This window comes from Trichosurus vulpecula, chromosome 3 (assembly GCF_011100635.1).
Source record: "Trichosurus vulpecula isolate mTriVul1 chromosome 3, mTriVul1.pri, whole genome shotgun sequence".
Taxonomy (NCBI): domain Eukaryota; kingdom Metazoa; phylum Chordata; class Mammalia; order Diprotodontia; family Phalangeridae; genus Trichosurus; species Trichosurus vulpecula.
The window spans coordinates 294,599,371-294,615,522 of NC_050575.1; positions in this window are offsets into that span (position 1 = coordinate 294,599,371).

The following is a 16,152-nucleotide window of genomic DNA, read 5'->3' on the forward strand; positions in this document are numbered from 1 at the left end:
AACAAACAAAAGAAAAAAAAAAGGAGAGCAAATAGTTTGCCTCAAACTGCATTCAGACTCCATAGTTCTTTCTCTGGATGTGGATAGTTCTCTCCATCATGAGTTCTTTGGAGTTATTTTTGAACCTTGTATTGCTAAGAAGAGTGAAGTCTATCAAGGTTAGTCATCACAGAGTCAATATATCTGTGATTGTGTATAATGTTCTCCTGGTACTGCTCCGCTCACTCAGCATTATATTGTGAAGGTTTTTCTAGGTTATTATGAAGTCAGTATCTTCCCCATTTCTTATGGCACAATAGTATTCCATTACATCCATATACCACAACTTGTTCAGCCATTCCCCAATTGTTGGGCATCCCCTTGATTTCCAATTCTTTACTACTACAAAAAGATCTGCTATAAATATTTTTGTACATACGGATCCTTTTCCCACTTGTGTGATCTCTTTGGGATGCAGCCCTAGAAGTGGTATTGCAGGGCCAAAGGGTATGAACATTTTTATAGCCCTTTGGGCATAGTTCCAAATTGCTCTCCAGAATGGCTGGATCAGTTCACAACTCCACCAGCAATGTAACAGTGTTCCAATTTTCCCACATCCTCTCCAGCATTTATCATTTTCCTGTTTTGTCATGTTAGCCAATCTGACAGGAGAGATGTGATACCTAAGAGTTGTTTTGATTTGCATTTCTGTAATCAGTAGTGATTTAGAGCATTTTTTCATATGCCTATAGATATCTTTATTTTTTTTTATTTTTTTTTTTATAAATTTCTTTATTTATTTTTAGTTTACCACACACGGTTCTACATAGTTTTGAGTTCCAGTTTTTCTCCCCTCCCTCCCCCCTCCCTCCCCAAGACGGCATGAAGTCTCATATAACTGTCATGTATAACTTCGCATTGAATTAATTTATGCACTAGTCAAGTCGTGGAGAAGAATTTTGACCAATGGAATGAATCATGAGAAAGAAGAAACAGAACCAAAAAAAAAAAAAACCCCAAGACAAAAACAAAAGAGAAGCAGAAAAGGCGAGCATGTAGTGTGCCTCAGTCTGTATTCAAACTTCGCAGTTCTTTGTCTCGATGAAGATGGCATTCTCCATCGTGAGTCCCCTGGAGTTGTCCTTGCCCCTTAGGTTGCTGAGAAAAGCGCAGTATGTCAGGGTTGGTCCTCACGGAATCCACATATCTGTGGCTGTGCATAACGTTCTCCTGGCTCTGCTCCGCTCACTCAGCATTATGTCGTGTAGGTTTTTCCAGGTTGTTATGAAGTCTGCATCATCCCCATTTCTTATGGCACAATAGTATTCCATCACCTTCATATACCACAGCTTGTTCAGCCATTCCCCAATTGATGGGCATCCCTTTGATTTCCAATTCTTGGCTACCACAAAGAGAGCTGCTATAAATATTCTTGTACATATGGGTCCTTTTCCCGCTTGCGTGATTTCTTTGGGATACAACCCTAGAAGTGGTATTGCTGGGTCAAAGGGTATGAACATTTCTATAGCCCTTTGGGCATAGTTCCAAACCGCCCTCCAAAATGGCTGGATCAGCTCACAACTCCACCAGCAATGCAACAATGTTCCAATTTCCCCACATCCTTTCCAGCACTTATCATTCTCCTGATTTGTTATTTTAGCCAATCTGACAGGAGAGATGTGGTATCTAAGAGTTGTTTTGATTTGCATTTCTCTAATCAGCAGCGATCCAGAGCATTTTTCCATATGCCTGTAGATATCTTTAATTTCTTCCTCTGAAAACTGCCTGTTCATATCCCTTTGACCATTTCTCAATTGGGGAATGACTTGTGTTCCTATAAATTTGGCTCAGTTCCCTGTATATTTTAGAGATGACACCTTTCTCAGAGAGACTAGTTGTAAAGATTTTCTCCCAATTTTCTGCTTCCCTCCTAATCTTTGTTGCATTGGCTTTTTTTATACAAAAACTTATCAATTTAACATAATCAAAATTATCCATTTTTCATTTTATAATGCTCTCTATCTCTTGTTGGGTCATGAATTCTTTCCTTTCCCATAAATCTGATAGGTAAACTATTTCTTGTTCTCCCAAATTGCCTATGGTATCATCCTTTATTCCTAAATCATGAACCCATTTTGACTTTATTTTGGTATACGGTATAAGGTCTATGCCCAGTTTCTGCCCTACCATTTTCCAATTTTCCCAGCTGTTTTTGTGAAATAGTGAGTTCTTAGCCCAGAAGCTGGATTCTTGGGGTTTAATCAAAGAGTAGATTGCTGTATTTGTTGACTACTGTGTCTTGTGTACCTAACCTATTCCACTGATCCACCACTCTGTTTCTTAGCCAGTACCAAGTAGTTTTGATGACTGCTGCTTTATAGTACAGTTTAATATCTGGTATGGCTCGGCTACCTTCCCTAGCATTTCTTTTCATTAATTTCCTAGATATTCTAGACCTCTTGTTCTTCCAGATGAATTTTGTTATTATTTTATCCAGTTCTGTAAAATAATTTTTTGGTAGTTCGATTGGTATGGCACTGAATAGATAAATTAATTTAGGTAAAGTTGTCATTTTTATTATATTAGCTCAGCCCAACCATGAGCAACTGATATTTTTCCATTTATTTAGATCTGACTTTATTTGTGTGAAAAGTGTTTCATAATTATGTTCATATAGGCCCTGGGTTTGTCTTTACAGATATATAACATATTTTTTTAAGAAGACGAAAAAAGGAAAGAAAAAATCCACAAAACCAATCAATTCATCAAAAAAGAAATCTGAAAATATATGCAATGTTGCACACCTATGGACTCCCCAACTCTGCAAAGGAGTAGGGGTAAATGTATCTTCTCATATCTCTTCTTTGGGGCCATGCTTATTCTCCGTAATTGTGTGATATTCATGTTTGACTACAGTGGTTCTTGCCATTTAAGTTGTTGTAGTCATTGTTTATCTTGTTCTCTTGACCCTGCTTACTTCACTCCGCATCAGTTCATGGAAGTCTTTCCATGCTTCTCTGTATTCATCTTTTCTTTAGCAAGTAGTACAGTTTGAGACATTCATGTCCCATAATTTGTTTCACCATTTCCCAATCCATGAGCATCTAATTTGTTTGTGGTTCTTTGCTACCACAAAAAGTACTGCAATAAATATTTTGGCACATATGGGAATGTTCTTATGAATGACCTTCTTGCTATATACCTAGTAATAGAATCTCTGGTCCAAATCAGGGATGTGCTGGTAAATGTTTGACACCAGCTCTCTGGGTATGAGGTGAAACTTCAGGGTTGTTTTGATTTGCATTTTTTATTACTAATAGTTTGCACTTGTTCTTTTGTGACTGTTTGTTCATATCCTTGGACCATTTATGTATCAAGGAATGGTTTTAGGTTTTATACAAGGTGTTCCAAAAGTGTTAGTTTAGTTTTAAAGTTAAAACTCTACTAAGACTTTTGGGATACCCTGAATATCTATCTAATATCTATCTATCTATCTATCTATCTATCTATCTATCTATCTATCTATCTATCTATCTATGCATATGTGTACGTGTATGTATACATTTAGAGAGATCAATATAGTTCTATTTATATCTATCTAGATATACGTATCTATGAATCTATTGAGAAAATCATGTGATTTTTAGATGTCTTTGTTTCTAATATGATTAATTATGTCAATTGTTTTCCTAATGTTGAACCATTTCTGGTGTAAGTCCAATTTGGTCCGGATGAATGATTTCTTGGATAAATTGCTGTAATATGCTTGATAGGATTTTATTTAAAATTTCTGATTCAATATAAATTATGTGTGTATAAATATACATATATACACATAAATATACACATATATGTATGCATAAATATATAGTTATATATCTAGATAGATCTAGATAGATGGACAGATAAGTATATAGGGTCCCAAGAATCTTATAGTTTTACCGTACTCCTATATTTATTGGGAAAGTTTCTAGCATATTCCCATTGTATATGATACTTGCCTTTGGTTTTAGATACATACATTCTATGATTTTTTTTTAAAAAGGTTCCTCTGTGCCTATACTTTCCAAATGTTTAGGTATAAATGAGTGCTGCACTTTCTCAGAGCTTTTTCTGAATCTGTTGAGATAATCATGTGGTGTTTAGATGTTTTTGTTTTTAATATGATTATGTCGATTGTTTTCCTAATGTTGGAAATGTTTTCTGGTATAAATCCAACTTGGTCATGATAGATGATTTCTTGGATAAATTGCTGTAGTTCAATAAGATTTTATTTAAAACTTTTGACTCAATATTCATTAATGACATCACTCTACAATTCTTTGCTTATCTTAATGTTTGGTTTAGGTAATTAGAACTATACTTATCTCATAAGAGTCTGATAGAGTGCTTTCTTTCTCAATTTGTTAGAATAATTTATGTGGTTTTAGTATTAATTGTTCTTTAAAAATTTTATAGAATTCTCCTGTGAATCCATCAGGACCAGTGTTTCTTTGTAGCTAGTTCTATTTCAGTAGTAGCTTTACACTAATATTTTACAGTGATTTTTTTTTAACGTTAAGGTACATGTGTTTTTTTGTTTTACTCCAGGCTACATATTTGGAACATAGGCTATCGTGTTTTTTTTTAAACTGCATGTATCTGGGCCACCAGTTTTAACAACATCATAGCATCAATAAAAACATCTAACTGGAACAGAACTAGGAACATAAAACAATATAGACAATTTCAACAACCATTCCTCAAATAAATATCCTCACGCCTCTTTTTCTTAGTGTATGCCAAGGATGAAGCTTCCCCACTCTATGATCCTCCCTGCAAACTGGAGAAAACAGCAGAGTCTCTGCAGGTTAGGTGACCCTCTCGTATCGCTAGGCTGCACACCTGATAAGTCCATATTAATTGATCATCTGTTTCAACTTTTCCCAGAGTTGCCTGTTGTTCATAACTCCTGTTTGTTACCCCACCGCGACTGCCACTCTCTACAACCCCTTCACATCAGCGTCAAATCCTGATTGTTTTTACTACTGTGTAGCCTCATCTATTCCTCATAAATCAGCCATCTGCCTGCTCATCCTTCCAATATGGGCTCTGCTCCTACCTAGCTCTATGACTTGGAATCTGCTGCCATCTCCATTTCTCCTCCTTTTCCTCCTTCCCTCCACGCCTCTCTTGTCCTCACTATGATAACATTCCTCTACACAATTAACATCTCACCGGAATTTGAGGTATGCTCTGCACTAAGCTTTTAGATGTCAAGTTAGGGTACCACTAAAATTTCATATTACCATAGCATAAGTGATAGAATAAAGCTTCCTACCAAATAGATTTTAAGTAATATTTTCCATCAAATGTTGCCAAGAATTGTTTAGCCTAACTTCATGACATAGTAGTCAGAAGTCCAGCAGTCATAATTGCCACCCCAATTCCTAGCCCCTCTCTATCCTCCAGGAGCCATTCCATCTCTACAACAGTTAGAACCCTTCTCCTCCTTAATAGAATAAATTTTATGAGTAACTCACCTTCACTAAATTTCAAATGAAGCAAAAATATTCACTTCATCTAGATGCAGGCACTGGAAATACTTGAAAGATATGTACCTTAACTCAGGGGCTTCCAATTGCCTCTAGGATAAAACACAGCTCCTTTGGTTGTCATTGAAGGACCTCTACATTGTCTAGGGCAGCTAGGTAGCACAGTGGGCCTGAAGTCAGGAAGAGCTGAATTCAAATCTGGCCTCAGACACTAGCTGTGAGACTCTGGACAAGTCACTTAACCCTGTTTGTCTCAGTTTTTTCATCTGTAAAATGAGATGGAGAAGGAAATGGCGAATCGCATCAATATCTTTGCCAAGAAAACCCCAAATGGGGTCACAAAGAGTCGGACACAATCGAAAAATGACTGAATGACATACATTGTCTTCAACTTACCTTTCCAGGCTTATTACATATTATTTCTTATACTGCAAGTAAACTGGACCACTAGCTGTTTCTTCAACCTGGCATGCTACCTTTTGCCTTGGTATATTTACATAAGTCATTCTCATACCTGAGATGCACTCCCTCCTCTCCTCTACCTTTTAGGATCTTTACCTTCCTCTGGTGCCTGTGAAATTGACCTCAGTCTGCAGCAGGTGTTAATAACTAGACATTACTTGGTATTTCCTTGTGTGTATACATGCCTCACCCCTATACAGAGTGTTCCTAAAGTCTGGACACATAGGCAAAAATGCATATTTTCAAGAAATGAAATGAATGAAATTTTCAACAACATTTTATTTAATTGGAATATTAACAAATAACATCTTCAATATGATCTCCATCATTTGTGATACAAAGGTTGATGCGCTTTGCAAGATTCATGTGAACTTGATGCAATAACTCCATATTGCTGTCAATTTTCCTGTGTGTTCAGACTTTAGGGACACTCTGTAGAATGGTTGCCTGGGGTCAGGGTTTATTTCATGTTTTGTCTTGGTACCCCAAGGCCCAGCACATTGCCTTACAAACATAATGTGGTTAATGTCCAGGGAAAGTAGATTCCAGGTAAACTATTATAAGCACTTTTATTCCATTGAGGGGGGATGCAAACAGGTTGACTTTAGAGAAATCTAAGGCTTTGAATCAACATATAAGGTCAACCCAAAATAATGTAGAAGGAGGAAGGAGATATCAGGGAGAGTATGAGGAGACCAGGAGGCAAAAGTACTTATGAGGAACAGAGCATCAGTTCTGGAGCTACTCTCCAACCCCCCTCCACTCACAATGGTGGGCTCCATCCCCAGAGGGTGGCTGCAACATCTCCCCTCAGAGTTCTCGGGGCCAGTTTCCCAGGGATGGAGTGTGGTTCTGGTCTAATGCTTTAGCTCATAAATCCCATCAGTGTGTTTTCTCTCATGATTAGCAGTTAATATCAGTTAGTCAGACAGACTTAATTAGCTTTTAGAAAGCAGTAATTACTAAGGTGCTATAGTAAAAAACTGTTGGTGCAAAACCTCAAGTCTGTGACACACTTTCTCACAAATACATAGAGTACAATGGGAGGCTGAGTCTTAGAACATACAAGTGGCAAAGTTCCTGAAAGGCCTTTTGCTGTGGCCCTCAAGATGTTCCCCTTAAACTCACTAGCTGACAAAAAGGGCTGAGAAAACTGGAAGAAATTAGGTTTAGGCCAACAATTCACACCATATACCTACATGAGCTCAAAATGAATACATGACTAAGATATGAAAAGTCACTATCAATAAATTGGAGTAATTTCTCTTCAGATCTATGGATAGGGAAGGATTTCATAGCCAAACAAGGGATAGAAAGGATCACTTTAGATAAAATGGAAATTTTTGATTACATAAAATAGAAAAGTTTTTCCACAAATAAAACCAAATGCAGCTAAAATCAGAAGGGAAACAGTTTACCGGGGAAAATATTTTTAACAAGCTTATCTGATAAAAGGAATATATAAAGAATTAACTCAAATTTATAAGATTAAAAGCCATTCCCCAATTGATAAATGGTCAAAGGATATAAACAGGTAGTTCTCAAAGGAAAAAATCCAAGCTTTCAACAGCCATATGAAAAAAATGGTATATATCACTAAGAACTAGAGAAATGCACATTAAAGCAATGTTGAGATTCGACCTCATGCCAATGAGATTGGCAAAGATGAAAGAGGAAATGACAAATGTTGAAGGGGCCACAGGAAAATGGTTACACTAATGAATTGTTTGTAGAGCTGTGAATTGGTCTAGCCAATCCGGAAAACAATTTGGAACTGTGCCCTAAAAGTCACTAAACTATACATATTCCTTGGCCCAGTGGGGACCAACTGAATAAATTGGAGTATATGAATATAATGGAATACTATTGTGCCATTAGACATGATGAAAGGGATAGATTCAGAGAAACCTGGGAAGATTTGTATGAACTTAAGCAAAATGAAATGGGAAGAACTAGGAACATAATTTACATAATAACAACATTGTAAAGATAAACACTGTTGAAAAGTTTGCCAAAACCCTGACCTTGTTTTACTCCCTCCATCTACTTTCTTCACTCTTACTCGCTTGCTACTGAACAGAAAGTGTTCCGGCTTTGTAGGTGGTCTGAGTGTTTACAACTGGAGAAATCAGGAAGGGAATGGCCATTCACAGGCCCAGACTTGGGACTGCAGATTAGAAACCATGAAGATAACAATCTACCCACAAAACGTGTGGAGACTTTCAGTCTCAGTACAGGAGTGACCACAAGTCACCACAGAAGGACCTGGACTACCTGGCCAGTGATAAGGATGATATACAACCCCTTAGGAGTTATGGGAAAGGTGCCATTCATATAACCAGGTGAGGTCAACCAGCATAGGTCAAGGTACTATCTTTGGGGTAGGATGACACTTAAATCTTAAGAGTATATGTAACTTTATGGTGTGATGTTTTGTAGTATATTACCTGCATGTGATGTAATTATCCAGGATAACTTGCATATATGTAATTTGATGAATGTTATATAATGTACACCTACAATCTGTACTTATGTACCTGATGCAATTTGTAGAGACTGAAAATTACTTACCTGAAAGAAGAGTAAAGCTTACTTGGTGAAAGTAGCAGTGAGAAGTCTATCTCCCAGAATGCTACTGACTAAAGGTTCATCACAGAAAGCAAGAGATAGTATTGGTTGGGTCAGAAATAGGACCATGGAGAACTTATTCTAAAACCACCAAGCTGCTGGGACTTGGACCCTTTAATGAGTTGGAAGACTGTCCCTAAGAACACCAAGTGAACTGCCATAAAGCTAGGAAACTTTTCTCTGTGGGGGTGGCAAATCTTTTCTTCCATCGTCACTTCCAACTAGAAGATTCTTTAATGTGTCGATTGCTACACATGCCTGCCACAAAACTTGACAGTTTAATATAGTTTAATCTAATTTAACTTTAATATAGTTTAATACAGTTTGATATAGTAGAAAGTGTAGTACCTGGACTCAAGTGACCCTCATTTTAACTCTGACAAATAGTGATGAAAAGTCACCCTCTCATCCTCAATTTCCTTATCATAGGTTGCATTTCTATGATGCTTTCAGATTTATAAAGCACTTTCCTCAAAACAACTTTGTGAAGTGGGCAGGACATGTGTTATTATTCTCATTTTATAATTTAACAGACCCACTCTAACAATCCTTCTCATTTCTTTACACCATCAACTTTATATTTGGAGCAATGGGTGAAATGCAACTGCACTTGTATAATGCTCCATCATTATAAAGCTTCCTATGAACTAGCCCAGAAGACTACCATTGCCCATCCCACTCACTGTAGTCATCTGTGTAACAGAATATGGTTATGTTACTCTTTATGCCTGGGGTTTTGTTTTGGAGCATTATGTCATAGTCTTAGATCTATATTGAACCCAGGGCCAGCACTTACTCAGCAAGAGCAGTGGGAATTCAGGGGGATGGGGGAAGTGGGGAAAGAAGTCATCTAAGACTTTGTAGGTTGAATATGCTCTGCTGAACATGGAAATATTACAGCCTTTGGGAAAGTCAGACAATGCATACTGAATACCCTCTGAGGAAACCATCTGGCTGGTAGCCTGAGGGCAGTGTCACTTGGTGGCCAAATTAATACACTGCACTCCCTCACTGGTTAATTAATTAAATTAATTTTTTTTGGTAGTTGGAAGGAGCCAATTGTAGATTGTTACTGCTCTTGAAGCACCACCAAGAGTACACCTAGCCCACATACTGTCTTTTATAAATGAGGAAAATGAGAATAATGTTACAGTCCCAGTCAGGAAATCACTGTCAAAAGATACAAGCTCTTGGTGTATACATTGCCACATCACTTTCCAGATATACTACACCAATTCCCATCTCTGCCAGCAGAGTAACACAGTGACCACCTTTTCTACAATCCCACTGAAATCCGCATTGCTTCATTTAAATAAACACTTGCCCTTGACAAAGCATTTTTCTTTTCTAAAAACAGTCCCTAATACATATATATATATACACATATATATATATATACACATATATATATATATACACATACACACATATATATATGGGGGAGGGGCTATACCAGCTGCCTGAGCTGTCAATCAGCAACATTAGAAAAGATTTCAGGGAAAAGATGAGACTTGAGCTGGAACTTGAACAATCAACTGCTGGCACCTTTATCTTAGCCCAGGCCTAAGGGTTTTTAGGTAAATGCCTCCACCTCCTTTGGGTTTCTGCAGTCTCTTATGTACAGATTAAGCAAATAGTGCTACCAAGAAGACCAAGGATTAGCCTTCTCACTTGAGCCCATGGCATCTCACTTCCTTACCAGACCTAGCACTAGAGCCAGAAGGAGGCAAAAGTAGCTCTTCATATCTCCTTGCATTGTAAAAGGGTTAGCCTCTCCCAGCTTCCCCCATGCCCTCTCACTTTCAGTTCTTCTTAAAATATGGGCCTGATTATTGTGATTTCCATCCACATTGGAAGAGCCAAGATTCACCCTCACTTCTCAGGTTCCTTCCCACCTCCTTTCCACTAAAGCTCCCTTGCTTGGTCACTCTGTTGCTGTCTCTCTGGGTAACCACAATTCACATTCTCATGGGTATCAATTCCTCTACTCCCTCAAATTCCTCTAACCTCCCTTTCCCACTTTACTTCCTCTGTCAAAACCACAGGCCTAAGTTCCAGGTTGTTCTGGTGTTGTAAGGCCAGACCTGGTGAGTAAATGGGTTCAGGGTAATTTGCAACAGTCAGTTCCCCAGCCAGGCCCCTTCCTTCTCTTCTCCCCCGCCACCCCCAAACTTGAACCAGAGCCTGGACTCAGCCATTTGGGTCCCTAGCTCACCTCTAGAAAGTATTTTATCTCAATTGTCATACTTTAGTGTGAATTTAAAACTATTAAGTCTCCTTTCCCTGGGGTCTTTGCATTTTATCTAATTTTGCAGTGAAAGGCTTTGTCTTTTAATTTAAAACTTCCTATTTATTTCTGCATCAGCAGAAGTGAGGGGAGGTTTTGAAAAGGGGATTTTTTGAAGAGGGGATAATTTCTAGGGAAATCACACTCTGCCCTGTCAGACAGCCCCAAATGGGGAGGGGCCCTGCTAAATGACACACAGGGCAAGAAGCGGCCACGTGAGTGGCAAAGGGGAAATCCAGCCTAAAACCCATGATTTATAGGGAATTCCCAAGTTTCAGAGACACAGAAGGATACTGTCCATCCCGCTTGGAGCTGAAATTAGTTTAATCTTGCCGCCTGAGTGCAACATAGTCAAAGGAGCATCCCAGTCTTGCTAGATCCTCAGCGCCATACCTTACGTCCTGTCTACCATCTGCAATTCACTCCACCCCACTCTGGTGCAGGTCCTCATTACCTCACACCTGGCTATTGCGATAGTCTGCTGGTGGGTCTGCCTGCCACACGCCTCTCCCCACTCCAGTCCATCCTCCATTCAGCTGTCAAAGTGATCTTCCTAAAGCACAGGTCTGAACATGTCCCCCTACTACTCACTAAATTCCAATGGCTCCCTATCACCTCCCGGATCAAATACAAAATCTTCTATTTGGTGTTCAAAGCCCTTCATAACAGCCCCACCTACCTTCTTATGCTTCAATCTTCGTACACCTTACTCCCCCCAAGTACTCCTCAATTCAGTGACACAGCAGTCTTTGCTATTCCCCAAACAAGATACCAATCTCTCAGCTCCGGGCATTTTCTCTGGCTGTCCCCCAAGCCTGGAATGCTCTCTGCCTACTGACTTTAAGTCCCAAATGTAATCCCATCTTTTACAGGAAGCTCTTCCCAACTCCTCTTCATTCCAGCGTCTTTCCTATTTTAATCATTATTTATCCTGTACATAGCTTGTTTGTACTTGTTTGCTTGTTGTCTCCACCGTTAGATTGTGAGCTCGCAAAGGTCGGGTACTGTCTTTGGCCTCAGTGTGTATCCCCGGTGCTTAGCACAGTGTCAGGCACATAGCAAACACTCGCTCTCTCCTGGTTCTCCTGACTGTTCCTTCTCGGTCTCTTTTGTTAGATCTTCATCCAGATCATGCCCCCTAATCCTGGGTGTCCCCCAAGGCTCCACCCTGGATCCTCTTCTATTTTCCCTCTATACTGTTTCACCTTGTAATTTCAGCAGCAGCTCCGTTGGTTTCAACTATCATCTCCATACACATAATTCTCAGATTTATTTGTTCAGCTCTAATTTCTCTTCTGACCTTGTTTCACATCTCCAACACCTCCTGGATATTTCAAACCGGATGACTCACAGACATCTTAGACTCAACATATCAAAAACTAAACTCATTACCTTCCCCCCAAACCCTCTCCTTTTCCTAACTACCTTATTACTGCCAACGGTACCACCAGTCTTCCAGTGACCCAGGCCTGCAATCTGTGAATCTGTGTCATCCCTGATTCTTCACTATCATTGCATGCCCTCTCCCCACATCCAATCAGCTGCCAAGTCCTGTCCTTTCTACCTTCACAGCTCTCTTGTATATGTGCCCTTCTCCCCTCTGACAGTGCCACCACTCTGATGCAGGCCCATGTCACCTCTACCTCGTGTCTGACCTACAGCAATAGCCTGCTAGTTGGTCTCCCTGACTCATCTCCTCACTCCATTCCATTGTCCACAGGGTTGTCAAATTGCATGTTTGACCGTTTCACCATCCAATTTAGTCAACCCTAAGGGCTCCCCATTGCCTGCGGGATCAAATATAGAATTCTGTTTGGCTCCTAAAGCCCCCTATGACCCTATTCTTTTCTATCTTTCTAGTCTTACTCTGTGCATTCCCTCGGTAGGCTGCAATCCAGTGACAATGGCCTTCTTGCTGTTCCTCGGAACTAGATATCTATCTCCCAATTCTGGGCATTTTCACTTGCTGTCTCCCATGCCTGGAATATTATCCCTCGACTCCACCTCCTAATTCTCCTGACTTCCTTCAAAGCTTAGCTAAAATTCCACCTTCTGCAATGAGTGTTCCCAATCTTCCTTAATGCTAGCATCTTCTCTTTGTTGATAACTCCATTTTACCATGTATATTATATATACATGCACACATACATATATAGTAATCATACATATTACATATCATATATATGCTATATTTATTGTTTGCAGGTTGTCTCCCCTGTTGGACTTTAAGTTACTTGAGAACGGGCCTATTTTAACCTCCCTTAGTATTCCTAGCGCTTAACACAGTGACCAGAACATAGTAGGCACTTAAATGCTTGCAAACTAACAATAGAAGCTAAGTGTAGTGTAACGGATAGAGCATGGATAGAGTCAAGAAGATCCAGGCTCTTAGTAGCTGTGTGACGCCAAACAACTCATTTATCCACTCTGAGCCTCATTTTCCTCATTGGTAAAGTGAGAGGGTTGGACTCAATGACTTCTAAGGTCCCAGCTAACTTTGCAACTCTGGGGCAATATTCAGTACTCCCAAATAGAAAATTTCAACCAGATACAGGATTCTTCTATCTCAATTCAAGCCTACTAAATGATAATAATCTACTCACCTAGAAATAACATGTTTTCTGAGGCTGTAGTTAAAGGCAATCACAAGCACTGTAGTATTGTCATGCAGTTGCTGGGAAAAAAGCCATATTCCTCCTCAGGAAGAGTTGTACCATGAGCAACCAGGCATCTGTGTTGATACAATTGCCTCTTTCAGAAGGAAAAGTGTTCCTAAAACCTTCCTCAAGTCCCAAAATACAATCTCAGTGAGTCCCCTTAAGCCCTCAGTCTTTGCTTTGGTTTTGCCTTCTTTAACATCTTTGGGAGGCTGAATTTCTACTCAAGTATCAGAATGATGACTTTTTTCCTCGATATATATTCAAGTCCTAAGTCTCTCAAGCAGATCACAAACTACTATACCAGGCCATGGCAGATGTAGTTTTTTTCTTGACATGTTCCTATCTCTTGAGAGGACTAGCACTGAGAAAAGCAACATGGGTCCCAAGAACTCTTCTAAGAAGCCCTTGCTGGGGAACAGAGCAAAGGAGAGTGATTCCCCAACTCTGGACGGGCAACACATTTCTCTACAGCTTGTTAACACCTTGTTCTTTCCCAAAGGAATTTGAAGCAAATTCTCAGCAACTATTTATCATGAACCAACAGGCACCTTGCAAGGGAATGATGAACAGGTTCCAAAGGAATTTAGCTCCGCTGCCTTGTCCATGAGCTGTTATTAGGAGATGGGAAATGAGAAGGCAGGAATTGGACAGAGGAAACACTGCTAAGAAATAGAAAGTGCATCTACATACTCTTCCAAGTAGATTCATTTCTATCTCTGTTATCTTACCAAAACATCCTCCCCCCGCCAATCCCACCACTCTCACTCAATGACTACACTACTTTGATGTTCCTTGAGTAAATATGACAAAATAACAGCAAATTCATGGGAGAGCCTCGACCACAACCTATATGCCCCAATTGCTGGTTCTTTGTTTCTAGAAAACAAAAAGTTTGACTTGGGCAAGTCCTTTCTGATCTGCACCTGTTTCCTCATCAATAGAAGAGTACAGACTGTATCAGGGACGGGCTCTTAGCCAGGACTCTGTGATTTCTTTTTACACTTTGATAACTATGTCGATATAATTGGTTTCCTTTGTAATGTTATGTATTTTATTTTATGAATTTAAAGACATTATTCTGAGAAGTCTAAGCTTCACCAGTCTTCAGCAGACCAAAGGGAGTCCACAACATCAAGAAAGGCTAAGAACCCCTGGACTAGAGGTGCTTTAAGATCGATTTCAGCTCCAAGTCTTGTTGATTCTATCTTCTCAACATCTGCCATGTATGCCCCCTTCTCTACGCTCACCAGCCACCACCAGGTAAGAGGTCAGCCTGATAACTGGTCTCCATTCCTCAAATCTCTCCCTTCTCCAATGCCTCCTCCACACAACTGTTAAGTGAGATACCTGAAGCACGGGGTTTGATCAGCCACTCTAGGATGTGTCTGGCATTCACAGTGCTTCACAGTCTACCTCCCACCTACCTTTCCAGATTTGTTACATAGTACTCTCCTTCACACACAGTACCTTCTAGTCACACTGTCCTTCTCGCTTTTCCTTATACAAGGCACTAAATTTTCTTTCCCTCTTTGCACAAATACCCCCCCATTCTTGGAGGTCACTCTCTCATTTTCATGTCACAGAATCCCTGCTTTCTTCAAAGCTCAGTTCAAGTGTACCTCTTCCTAAATAAGGCTCTTCCAGATCCCCCTACCACACAATCACCAAATTATTTTCTATCCTGCACTTACTCATTTGTGTACTGATGGCTTCCTCTGATAAAACAAAAGCCCCTTAACAGCAGAGACTATTTCATTTCTGTCGGAGTCATCCCCAGTACCTAACCCAGTGTCAGCACTGATGGATTCCCAGTCCACAAGGACTTCTTCCCTCCTTTGAACACAGGTGCCCAGAGTCTATACCAATTGATCAGACTGTATTCTGACCTTTCTGTGCTATATAGAATCTTCTTCAACTTAGCCTTAGTTTATGCCTGGTCTCTCCAACTATGCTGAATTTTATCAAAGACAAGGAATGTGTTTTGGACTCGTGTCCCCACACCACCTAACAGATCTGGGTATACATCACTCTCACTAAATGACATGAATACAAATCATTCATTCAAGAAGCATCGTGCTATATCCAATACGATATGCTACAGTGATACAAAGACAAGACAGAAAGAATTTTAAATGGTAGTTGGCAATGGAAAAGAACAATTATTATTGAAGGCAAAACACCCAAGGAATTCTAGAGAGCTATTAAGAGAAAGAAGTCTCCTTCCTCGAGGGGAATGTCAGTTCTACCACCCACCTGAATTACTGCATCAGCCTTCCTATCTTGACACTTCCATGGTGCCCCCTTCTATCCCTTACACCTGTTGATCATTTCACTCTTCACATCAACAATCATACTGATTTCCTGTTGCTACACACAAAATAAGTTCCAAACAACGTAGTCTGGTCATCAAGGTCTCCCACAATCCAGCAACACCCTACCCTCTCAGCTTTATCTCACATTACTCCTTTATCCGTTACATTCCTACCAGACTATACGGGTCTCTGCCTTCCTGAACATATTTTGTGTTCATGCCTCCATCCATGCTCTGTTCAAGCTGTTCTGAAATGCCTCTCCTCCCTCCAAAGGGTGGATTTTAAAAATT